This window comes from Leptodactylus fuscus, chromosome 6 (genome assembly GCF_031893055.1).
Source record: "Leptodactylus fuscus isolate aLepFus1 chromosome 6, aLepFus1.hap2, whole genome shotgun sequence".
In the NCBI taxonomy this organism is placed as follows: Eukaryota; Metazoa; Chordata; class Amphibia; order Anura; family Leptodactylidae; genus Leptodactylus; species Leptodactylus fuscus.
In genome coordinates this window covers 156,479,751-156,489,123 of record NC_134270.1, presented here as the reverse complement: position 1 = coordinate 156,489,123, position 9,373 = coordinate 156,479,751, and the positions used below count along the sequence as shown (strand labels likewise).

The following is a 9,373-nucleotide window of genomic DNA, read 5'->3' as shown; positions in this document are numbered from 1 at the left end:
AGCAATGTGACCCAGTTCATGGCACCGCCAACATCTGAGATGGTATGGGTCTCCATTCTGAGACCTGGGTTTAAAGTTCACAGTCCCAGGTGCCTGTTTCCCCTCTGAGCATTCTCCCACCACAACCTTCCTTACCCCTACGGTAGTCAATACAGTCTTACCAGTCTTCGGGGTAACAGATCTGGGAGATGTCTGCAGTACGCGCGTATCACATTGAAAGCAATAGGGAAAAAAGCAACCCATTCATTTCTATGGGGAGCGCACGTATGCTGGCTCCCATAGAAAGCAATGGGATCTGTTTTAACGCCGCTGATTCGGAACGAGTTACACGTTCAGAATCAGTCAGCGTATACTCAGTGTGAATGCACCCTAACTAAAACAATATTTTATCTTATACTGATATTCTTCCCCCACACACAATACATCAATTTATATCATCAATAGAAAAAACATGTGTCCTAGAAATACTCTAAGGCCACATTCACACGTCAAAATCTGCAGCTGATTTTTTTCCTTCTTTCCAGACAAGAGAATGGACACAATCAGATTTGTTAATGACAGACACAAACTGAGCCTGATGAACCCCATAGTCTACAGCGGGGACCGTTCAGGGGTCTGTTCTTTTTGACTGAAAGTGCCAGATGAAAATTTGGCAATTTCGACAGACGCTGTGAGTGTATTGGATTATGCACTTCATACATGTTTATTTTGCTTTAACTTGTGCAGTTCATTGCATGGTCAGTGTTTCAGGAGCATTTTGGAACTCCTCTTGTACGGGACAATTCCTTCTTATCCTCAACACATTTTTTTTATATGAGTGGAATTAGTTATTTTCAGCCATGGATTGTAGCGACATCTCTGTTAATCTATATACTCATTCTTATCAATTTTCTTCAAATATGTTTTATTACAGTGTTGTCTTTCCTGAATGCTAAGAGCCTGTATACCCAATTCCCAGAAAAACTTAATATTACATTTTTTCATTTGATACTCTCTACAACATCATCCCAGAAACATCTCCAGCTCTTCTCTTCTGTCTTAGGCTAGTTCTTATTTTCCCATAATGCCATAAATTCCTTGCCCTGTCCTGCTGTCCCTTTTTGGTATTAAAGTATGTCCTATACAGCTGAGTTGAATACAAGAATGGTGAAGCAGGGAGCCGTCTGCTCCCTGCTATACCATTCAGCCCCTGTCTCTGCTCCCTGACTAGTACAGTAGGTATGATGTAGTAACGGCACTACATCGCGCCTGCAGTTCCCTGAAGATCAGAGCAGAAAAATCAGACAGCAAGGGAATGGGGCGAGGTGAGTATTAAGTTTATTGTTTTTGTTTGTTACCAGGAGATGGACATAATATTGTGAGGGTAGCTGGGAGGGGACATTAAACCGAGGGGGTAGCTGGAGAGGAGCATTAAACTGTGGGGGCAGCTGTAGGGGACATTAAAGTGTGGGTGTTGGAAACTGTGTTTAATCATCATGTGAAGATGCTGTTTCAAGAATCTCCACTAGTGGCCGCTGTTAGCAAGTATTCTTTACTCCCACCACTAGAGGCCAGTGTTCCCTGGCTCTTGCCCACAATCAAGATGGCTAGTATTGTTTCATGTCCGTGGCCATCTTGCTTCCTCTTTTAGGCCTATATAAACTCAGAGCACATTCAGACCCATGGCTGAGTATAGTGTTTATTCCCAGTCTCTAGCTCTGAGGTATATCTTGCTCAGATTACCTTGGCTCCTTCTGCTTACCTGCTTGTGTACCGACCTTGCCTCTGTGTGATTACTCGCTTGTGTACTGACCTTGGCTCCGTCTGACTACCCGCTTGTGTACCGACCACTGGCTATCCACTGACCAAGTCTTCTACTCCGTGGCATCTGCCATCCTTCCTGTCTACTGAATTCCAGCTGTATATTACCAGTATCATAACAGGATACTCAAGCCTTAATTATGGAGTCCACCGGGATTAAGAGTTTGGAGGATCGTGTGAACCAGATGCACGGTACACTGCCCAAGCTTCATTGTGAACTGTGTGATTTCAAGACTAAACATGCAGCTCTTGAAAACCAGACTACGCACCACATTCAAGTTTATGGACAAGTCATTCGAGACTTGCAGGACTTGGTACATGAGCCAACTGGCCGCGTGGTCAAGCTGGAGTCACACAATCATGGTGGAAACCCATCTGATACCCCCTACTCTTCCACTTCCACCTTTTAGGTTTGGTGGGGACCAAGATAAATTTTGAGGATTCCTCAATTCAGTGCCGACCCTTTTCTGAGGCTCATCCTATGCACTATCCCACAGATTGATCCAAGGTACTGTGCATCATTATGCTCCTGACACATAAAGCATAGGTCTGGACTAGCCCTTTCATCGAGACAAGCGATGTTCAGCTGAACAACTTAGAAGACTTCCTGACAGCTATGAGTTCAGTGTTTGATGACCCCAACTGAGTTGTTACAGCTGAGGCGACATTACTAGCACTACGCCAGGGCAAACGCTCTGTAGCTGAATACGCCTTGGAATTCAGGAGGTGGTTAATTGACACTAAATGGAATGACGCTGCTAAGCTCACAATATTCAGAAATGGACTTTCTGGGGCAATAAAGGATGAGTTGGCACGTGCTGAAGCTCCCACCGAGGTGGATAGTTTCGTGCAACACTGTATCTAGGTTTACACTGGTTTGGCTGAGCGTAAACAGGAGAGATGGAGCTCCTTGTGGTTCCATAGCAATAACAGCTATACTTCTGGCTCCAGCTACCAGAGACTGTCAGGAGAAAGTTTACCATGAATCCGGAGTGGAGCCAATGCAAGTAGACAGCTGCAGAGATGTGAAAATGCTGATAGAAGGGAGCGTAGACTTTGAGAGAATCAATGTTTCTACTGCAGAAAGAATAATCACTTCCTCATTAAATGTCCCAACCGAGTGGGCAAAACAGTAGCTGCTGTAGTCGATCCAGAGTTATCAGAGGAGGAATCCATGTGTTCTGAACATGTGTCACTTGTGGTTGCAGTTACTCACTCCATTGCACCTGATATAGGAAAGGAGAACAAACATTCCCACTGTGCTATTCCAGTAAATGTTCCTAGTCAACTCTCAGTGGTTATCCACATTAGCTATGGTGGATTCTGGAGCTAATGGCAATTTTATGGACATTGACTTTGCCTGAAAACATGGGGTGAAATTTCAAAAAAGGAGGTCTTCTATTGTTATGGAAACTGTGGATGGATCTCCACTGAACTCAGGGTCGGTTGATCATGAGACTGAACCCCTATAGATCATGGAGCTTAATCACCATGAGGTCCTGTCCTTCCTTCTAATTTCATCTTCACACTTCCCTATTATTTTGGGATTGCCATGGCTGAGTGCGCAGAACCTTATAATTGATTGGGAAACTAAAAAGATATTTTTCCCATCAGAGTCTTTACACCAGGAGTGTTTATCTGAACAACCTCATAGCAAGCCAATAGAGGATCCTCAATTAGCTACAGGATTACCATCCATATATTTAGAATTTGCTGATGTCTTCGATAAAAAGAATGTTGACAAACTCCTACCACACCACGATTATGACTGTCCGGTGGAGTTGTTACCAGTGGCGGCTATACCTTTTAGAAGTATCTATCCTTTAGCAAAACCCGAACTGAAATCTATCAAGGAATATATGGTATTGATGAGAAATTGTCAAAGGGATTTATTCATCCATCTTCATCACCGGCAGGTGCACCTATATTCTTTGTTAAAAAGATGGTTCACTTAGACCATTCGTTGACTACAGGGAGCTGAATAAAATTATCATTAAGAACCGTTATTCCCTGCCATTTATTCCTGAGTTTCTGGAGAGAGTCCATCAGGCAAAGGTGTTCACGAAGCTAGACCTCCAAGGAGCCTAAAATTTTATTCGCATTAGACCTGGGGATGAATAGAAAACAGCGTTTAGATCATACTATGGGCATTTTGAATACCTGGTCATGCCCTTTGGTCTTTGTAATATGCTGGAAACCTTTCAACACTTTGTTAATGATATTTTCAGAGACTTACTAGATTGATTTGTTGTCATCTACCTCGATGATATTCTAATTTTTCCAACATACTAGAAGAACATCAAGATCATGTAAGGACCGTGCTGAAACGTTTAAGGGATAACCAACTCTGCATAAAGCTGGAGAAATGCGAATTCCATCAAATTGAGATACAGTTCTTAGGTTATGTAATCTCCCCCTCAGGATTACGCATGGACGCTAGTAAGGTTCAAGCAATCATTGACTGGCCAAGTCCCAAAAATGTGAAAGAAGTGCAACGGTTTGTAGGATTTGCTAATTTTTACAGACAATTTATCAAACATTTTTAGGAGATAATTGCACCAATTACCCGATTAACAAAGAAGGGAGCAGCCTTTGTCTGGTCCTCTCAGGCACAAGAAGCTTTCTCTCAGTTAAAGACTAAGTTTACAACAACTCCCATACTGATTCATCCTGCTCTGAAACGTGCATTCATTGTCGAAGTGGATGCTTCAGATTGTGCAGTTAGAGCCATTTTGTCACAAAGAGTTGGGGAGAAGGATATTTTACACCCTTGTGCTTACTTCTCACGACGCCTGACCTCATCAGAGAAGAATTATGATATAGGAATAAAGGAGCTCCTAGTGATTTTAGCCGCTTTCAAAGAAAGGAGACCTCACTTACAGGGCGCAACACAGCAAATAGTAGTCCTGACTGACCATCGTAATTTAGAGTTTGTTAAGTCTGCCAAATGTCTGTGTTCTCGTCAAGCTCGGAGGAGCTTGTTCCTAAATCAGTTTAAATTCTTGATTTCTTACAGGCCTGGTTCTTGGAATGGCAAGGCTAATGCCTTATCTAGAATGTTTTCCACTGAATACTCTCCTGCAAAGCCACCAAAGACTGTCCTCCCTGAATCAAAATTCTTTGGGGTGATCCATAACACAGACTTGCTGGGGAAGTTAAGAGAAGCCTATACAAGTGACCCAGTCCTGGCACATCCCCCCGGTGATATATCATTAGTCTTCAAGAGCAAGGTGTGGATCCATGAAGGCCGTCTCTGTGTTCCAGAAGCAGTGTGACTAGAGGTCTTAAAATTAGTTCATGATTCCAAGATAGGGGTTCTAAGGGAGTTCAAAAGACACAAGCGTTCCTATCTCGCTTCTTTTGGTGTCCTGATCATCTCAAAGACGTGAAGGAATATGTGACATATTGCAGTACCTGAGCAAGGAATAACAGTCCTCGCTCTTCCCCCAAGGGGTTGTTGTAGCCCTTACCAATTCCATCTTACCCCTGGGGATCAATCTCTATGGACTTTATCGCAGATCTGCCAGTCTCTAAGGGAAAGAACACCATTCTGGTTGTGGTGGATCGTCTCACTAAAGCTGCATATTTTTTCCCTTGTTCTGGATTACCTTTGACTGAGGAAACAGATGATCTTGTGATTCACAATATTTTTCGTCTTCATAGAGTGCCCGATAAGGTTGTTTCATATCATGGAGTACAATTTACATCAAGATTCTGGCAAAGTTTATGTACTGCGTTAAATATCGCCATAAATTTATCATCTGCCTTCCACCCTCATTCTAATGGACAAACAGAACGCACCAATCAGACCTTAGAACAATACCTACAATGTTATACTTGTCATTTGCAGGACGAATGGTTTGACTTACTTCCTGTGGCAGAATTCTCTTACAACAACTCACAGTACGCATCAACTAAACAGACTCAATTTTTTGCAAATTTGGGTTATCACCCCAATATCCTTCCTAATTTTAAAATGTCAAGATGTTAAAAAAGACTCTGAAAAGTGCTCAAGAGAAGTATAAGAAGACAGCTGATAGATTTTGCAGCCCTTCACTGACCTTCCAGATAGGGGATGAAGTTTGTCTGTCTACTAAAAATCTAAAGCTCAAGGTACCTTTGTAAAACTAGGACAGAAGCTTATCGGTCCTTTTAAGATAACAGCACAAGTAGTCTCTGTGGCTTTCTGCCTTCAACTCCCCAAGACAATGAAGATACATCCAATATTTCATGTTGCACTATTGAAACCAGTACTTCCTAATCGTTTTCCAGGGCCTCTATTGCCTCCTCCGGGTCCCATTGAAGTTGATGGAGAAGACCATTTTGTGGTCTAGAGGATCCGGGATTCTAGAATCTTCAGAAACCACCTTCAATATTTAATACAGTGGCAGGGATACGGTCCTTCGGAAAATTTGTGGGAGCCCATCAACAACATCAATGCTCCTCGTTTGATTAGAGAATTCCACCGAGTGCTTTATGTGCTAGAAGGAGTTGGTGAAATTTACCGAATACATAAGAATTGCTGGTCATTGGCTTTATCCAGACTTTCTATCACCCTTGAACGACAGATATTTAATAGCCTGGTCTCATTGTCCAAGCGATCGATCTTGTATTCTAGGTTGTTATTGTTATTCTTCTTCCAGTAAACTCCAACCGGCCCTGTCAAAAAGTAGACGGCTACAACAAAACAAAAAGAGGCAGCATTGCGTGCTCTGGTTCCCCTTCATACTTCTGGAGGATATATACGCAGGACAGCGCAAACAGGCACACTCTGACCAGCCAGAAAAAATGTCTAAAGATAACATGTAAAACATAGAAACAAAATCCCAGGAAAAAAGAAAACCAGGAGGACAGCCACCACTAGCATCAGGACGGACCCAAGTGGGGTTATTGGTGACTAAAGCTGGGCTAAAGTAGTGAGTACGGTTGGATGCATCAATCCCTAACACATCCAACAGGTCTGTCCATATTCTCCACAGAGTGTCCATCAACTCATCAACTCCATAAACAAACCTCTCAGTCAGTTGTGAAAAGAACTTCTGCACGGCTCTCACGTTCTCCTCGCCGAATGTGCTGCTCATGGTCTGGTAGAATCTGGTGGCCGCCTTGCGGAAGCAGTTGTTCTGCTTATTATGGTTGCGATTCCTGGTAGTTAGACATTAAACTAGAAGCAGCTGGTGTGGTACATTATACTGTGGAGGTAGCTGGAGTGGAAAATTAAACTGGGGCAACTTAAGGGGAAGATTATACTGTGGGGGCAGATGGAAGGGAACATTAAACGGTGGGTGCACCAGTAGAGGATCTTTACACTGTGGAGACAATTGAGGAGGGCAACTGGAAGGGATATTATAATGTGGGGCATATCATTTTACAGTGACTGTAGGTGTGTGATACGATGTGGGGGGCACAAAGAGAAATGGATGAGAATGGGTGGAGTCAAAGTGTAAGTGGGTGGGACTAAATTCACTGCCGCATTGCACATTCTGTCATTTCTGTCCTTTGAAAGTTGTTTATACTATTAAAGGGGTGGTTCATCCTTTAGATATTGATGACCTCTAGACACAGTTAAATGCATACTTGCCATAGCAGTGTTCTAGAGGGACCATTCCTAACAAGTTGACAACTGTCTGATTGTATTTTTACTGTTTGTCATATGTTTCTATGCTGCTTGCTAATCCAGAGGTGTAGCTAGCCGGGTATTGACTTTGTGGGACACACTCCAGGGCTGCCGCACACACATACAAAAATTGAAATACATGGCGTTTAAATTCCTGCTCTTCTATTTTTTTTTATTTTTATGTAGATTGTGAGCCCCATATAAGGATCACAATGTACATTTTTTTTCCTATCAGTATGTCTTTGGAGTATGGGAGGAAATCCACACATACACGGGGAGAACATACAAACTCCTTGCAGATGTTGTTCCTGGCAGGATTCCAACCCAGGACTCCAGCGCTGCAAGGTTGCAGAGCTAACCACTGAGCCATCGTGTTGCCCCCTGCTCTTCTATTCTATAAGCTGTAGGCCACAGTCCTGTAGTGGCTTGTGGCCTACAAGTGCCTTGGCAACAGGTAAGACAGGTTTTTGAGGGGGGGATATTAAGGTCCAGTAACCATATAAGGGGTCATTAGAGCAAGCAGGGCATTATTTATGTAAAGATCTTAGAAGGTATTAAGTTGTGGGGTACTGGGTTATACTAATTTAAGGTGGACATTATTGATTTAAAAGGGTTGTCAGGGAATTACAGTACTTGGGCAGGAACCAGAAAAAGGCAACACATAAAAAAAAAAAAAAACCATCCTCACTTGTCCTCTGGTGTCCCCAATAAATGTCCAGTCCAGCAGCGTTCCAGTGGATGTCCTCATCCCACATGACCACTGAGGCCAATCAGTGGCCTCAACATTCACAGAAAAGGACCCGGTGAGGTCAAACACATTTTTACCATCAAAACACAAATTTGGAGATGCCAAATATGCCAAAGATGTCCATGTAAAGGGGGGACAGCCTGTAATAATGGGACAAGGAGGTGCCCTCAAAAAATCTGCAGTGTTTTTCACATGACACACTATTGATTCTCATAGCAATTTATAAAAGAGAGCAGGTATTGTATTATTGGAAGCCATGAAGTTCAAGTCAATGATATGTGTTAAAGGTCACATATACCTTTGCAACAAATTTTATAACATTTGGTAAAATTACTTGGATTGCACCCATGTATCTAAAGTGAAAAAAACAATTTTGAAAATGGTTCCAGTTTAGTGTACATGGTGAATATGGTTATACATAGACAAACAGAAACAGATAACTATGCATGTTTATTGAAACCTCTTTGAGGTTACCACCCAACATTGAAATGGAAAGTGATCTTATACGGTGTTTCTCAAAGGTGGTCAGAATGCATATTATATGATATCAGCCTTCCTGTTCTGTGTCTCCACTAAAGAGCTATTGGTTCCATTACTGTAGCTCTTCAGTGTCAGGGCCCCTGCTGACAGTAGCGTCTATTGCACTGTATTGTGAAAGGGGGAGGTCCTTACCACCCAGCCATGATGCTGAGCAAGGAACGCCTCCTCTCTTCCTGACAGTACACGTCGATAGACTAGTAAGCGTTCCTCACGATCAGACGGCACCAATAGCTCTTCAGTAGGGGCACAGAATGGGAAAGCCGATAGTGCGCTAAAAATAATATTGAGAATAAACAAAAAGAAACACAATTTTAGTAGTTAGTTATATAATATTGTCACATGACACCAAATACTTTGCACAAATTTGGCATCACCAATAGAGTTTATGCACTCCAAAATGGCAGTTCATACTCAAAAATTAAAGTTTGACCTATACACCCCTCCTACATACATCCCACATACTCCCCTCTCACCTTTATTTAACATATATAGGTCATCATCATTTTGATCTCATTCCCAACAACCTTCTCACCCTCGCTTGTCTGCAGTGATTTTCTTTTGCAGCCTGCAAAAGAAATGACGATTTTTTGCAATGTATTGCAATGCATTAGCATTGTAATGCATTGCATTAGGAAAAATGTTTTTATAAATTTGTAGAGCGGGTCTTG

The 9,373-nt window shown here is 42.4% G+C and overlaps 1 pseudogene; it reads right to left on the bottom strand.

Moving 5' to 3' along the window:
- Nucleotides 1–6,301: 6,301 nt before the first annotated feature.
- Nucleotides 6,302–8,848, bottom strand: LOC142210103 (BRI3-binding protein pseudogene; annotated as a pseudogene).
- Nucleotides 8,849–9,373: the final 525 nt, after the last annotated feature.